This window comes from Cibotium barometz, chromosome 22, assembly GCF_041138505.1.
Source record: "Cibotium barometz isolate CiBa-2024 chromosome 22, ASM4113850v1, whole genome shotgun sequence".
NCBI classification, from domain to species: Eukaryota; Viridiplantae; Streptophyta; class Polypodiopsida; order Cyatheales; family Cibotiaceae; genus Cibotium; species Cibotium barometz.
Window position 1 is genome coordinate 46,976,558 of NC_141067.1, and position 3,308 is coordinate 46,979,865.

Genomic DNA, 3,308 nt, shown 5'->3' on the forward strand with positions numbered 1-3,308 from the left:
TTTTGCGTATTTTTCAGTGCTTGGAAGGCCAGTCATTTGGTGCGTTCGCCGGGAGGGGCTAGCCACAAAGTTCGCAGCTCAGGAAGCTCATGGCCATGGCGAGACGAGCTCTGCAGTGGTTGGCTCTGCGACAGGCCACACCATAGCGCCCACTGACCACCTGCAGTTCCAGGAGAGCTGCAACCTCAAGGGCTCCCGTCTCTTCTTACCCCTTTCCAAATGCGGAGCTCTGTCTACCTACAGCACCAACCAGTATAGCCCCAGAAGAACACAGAAGCAGCCAAAATCCTTCCTTCCTGTGCGAGCAGTCACCACAGCACAGGAGTCCACAGAGAATGCATATATTGCCAAGACGAGGAAGTACCACTTTCTTGTGGCCAATGCCAAGTTCATGCTGGATGAGGAGGAGCATTTCCAAGAGCTTATGAGGGAGAGACTGAGAAACTTTGGAGAGCGTAAAAGGGAGCAGGATTTTTGGCTTGTCATTGAACCCAATTTTCTCGAGAACTTCCCTGACATCACCAAGCGATTGAGGAGGCCTGCTGGTAGCGCTCGTGTCCACTGATGAATTATGGATAACGTTTATGAAGCTCAGGCTCGACCGTGTACTGAGGGGAGAGATTGAGGCGGAGACATTGGCCGAGGCACTAAAATCTGATCCGGCTGAGCTCAGCTTTGACAAACCCCAAACATGGACGGCACCTTACACCAAGTACAGTGGCTACTGGTGGTGGACTCCTTTCCTCCCCCCTCAGGAGCATTAGTCGTGAACCACTCTGGCAGGGGACATTCCATGGGAGAGAGAATAGCGCAAAATGCTTTGCTCAGTCAAGGAGGCGTAGAGGGAGAACGAGAGCCACCAGCGATGAAGAAGGAGCGCAGAGCAGATATGGCGAATGGGCATTTTCTTCCACACTTCCCGACCTGTTTCGTACTCCCTGATTAATTTAGATTTGCATGGTGCACACTTGAAGGAGCCAGCACATGTACATAAGCTGCTTTGAACATCTTCTGCTTGTGTAATAGGAACTATTTCCATGTTGAAAAAACTCCTTTTAATCAGTTCAACAAGTCGAATGTGCTCACTTTGTGGATAACATGAGGCTCTTAAGAGAGTCCGATAGACCCACACCTGTCCATCAAAACTTCGAAGACACTGTAAGATGAGATGAAGGTAGCTGTCCACAAGCCCCGTACGCAGCTACTGCAATGCTTCTAATTTCTGAGAAGGGCTGCTTATAACATTATCTATTTTTTCGATCTGGCGGGCTGCACGACTGGTGGGTTGGGCCGCCCTGGCTTGGCTGGTGCCTTGGCTGAGCCTTGGCTTGTTGGGCCCTTAGATGCTAATATGATGTTAAGTAATCCAGGAAACTTGCAATGCAAAAACACACACAGACGTGAAGTCGCTGTGGAGGCTTGTTCAAAGCAAAGAGAGAGAGAGAGAGAGAGAGAGAGAGATTCTTCTATAGAGGGGAAGGCTTACCACCAGTAATCACAAGACACACACACACACACATATGAAGTCGCCATCGAAGGTTGTTCACGGCAAAGAGAGAGAGAGAGAGAGAGAGAGAGAGAGAGAGAGAGATTCTGCTGTAGAGGGTAAGCCTTACCATCAATCACAAGACACACACACAGACATGAAGTCGCCACCATGGAAGCTTGTTCACAGAAGAGAGAGAGAGAGAGAGAGAGAGAGAGGGAGAGAGAGAGAGAGAGAGAGAGAAAGAGGACGTAGGGAGGACGTGGGGAGTGGTTGACCATAACCAAAAAACGGTTCTTTTTCTTTTTCTTTTTTTAAACAACCCACTTTTTGCTTTGTATTATATGTTTACTATCAGTGTACTAGCTGTGTCCCGGACATAGGTATTAAGTCCACCTATTTATGCATACACCCTGTAAGATTCCTCCCCAGCCTTCGAGGTATACAGGAGTAAGAATCTCCCTTTTTGATCTTATAATTATTCCCTCTCTAAAATAAAAGAATGATTCTGTTTAAAAAAAGGAAGACCCTTTCCCTAGAATACTTCTCAGGTGTCCCACCTGTTTTAAGGATTTAGAACAATGAGTTCAGAAGTGAGAATCGGTGTTTTGGATACCAAGGTTTTGGTTTTCATTCGAGTACGGCCCAAAAGAAGTTCTTTATCTCTTGGGGAGTATAAGAAGTTATTCCCCAGATATTGTGACCCTTATATCTGAATTCAATGAAAGTAGGTGACTTAGCCTACAAGCTTCTTTTATCTCCTCATCTCAAAATTCTTAATGCCTTCTATAGAAAAATGTGTCAAACTCAAATCATGGAAAGACGGTAAAACTTCAGTGGCAAGTTACCGTTGGCTTCTAGGTTACGCTAGCTCCTTCCTTTATATAAGTCAGAACTTTTACTTGTCGCTCACAGTAATCTTACTCCCATCAATCTCCTTTCTTTCTTAATCTCCTTCATGGCTTGGCAACAGGAATTAGTTTTATCCCTGATGATTTCTCACCTTCAAGACGCAAGAGAGTCTGTGAAGAAAGACTTTATAGAACAGTATGAGCGCTCACTTTTTCCTCACCTAGGAACTTCTGTAGCGCAGACCAAATGGCGGACCTATCAAAACATAACTAGGGTAACACCCTGGGGTCAGCAGCACTTTCGTAACAATGTCCGCTTGGCCATGGTTATCGAAGCCTTGGGTTTGGGTCCCCGATACTACTGCGTCATGAGATCAAGGCATCTTGGGTTTTCTGAGCGGGTCTTCTTATTGGCGTATTTTCTTCCTCATGAGAAGATATGCCTTTACCCCGTTTTTGGCTTGCCTCTCAGAGGTCCTTTTGTTAGATCACCTCATACCACTGAGATAGGTGCGGCAATAACCAGCAGAATCATTCCCATAGATGAGTTACCCTATACTTGTGCAACTTGTGAGGACTGCTTTTGTGACCATATGATGGACGGGCTTATGGAAGTGTAAAGAGTTTCTCTATCTTTACTGTATAAGTTCCGAGAATGAATAAAGTTTAAATCTTGTTTTTATTTTGAATCTTGCTCTCTTTAAGACTTTTCTTGGTGGTTAATCGTGATTAAAATTTTTCTCTAAGTCTCATATTCGTGCATCTTGCAAAATTATTCCAAGTTGCGAGATGAGGACATCTCGCGTTTTTTAAGTGGGGTAGAATGTAAGATTCCTCCCCCAACCCCTTTTTGATGTCTAGTATATTCCCCTGTAATCAATTCCTTTTCTAAAATATAAGAGATCTTGTTTGTGGCTGTTTTAACCTAGAGAAGGAAAATATTCTAGAGAGAGAATATTCAGATTTTGAAT

The 3,308-nt window shown here is 44.8% G+C and overlaps 1 pseudogene; it reads left to right on the forward strand.

Annotated features, from left to right (window-relative positions):
• The first annotated feature begins 203 nt into the window (after window positions 1-203).
• On the forward strand, window positions 204-798 carry LOC147626674 (protein YCF54, chloroplastic-like; annotated as a pseudogene).
• Window positions 799-3,308: the final 2,510 nt, after the last annotated feature.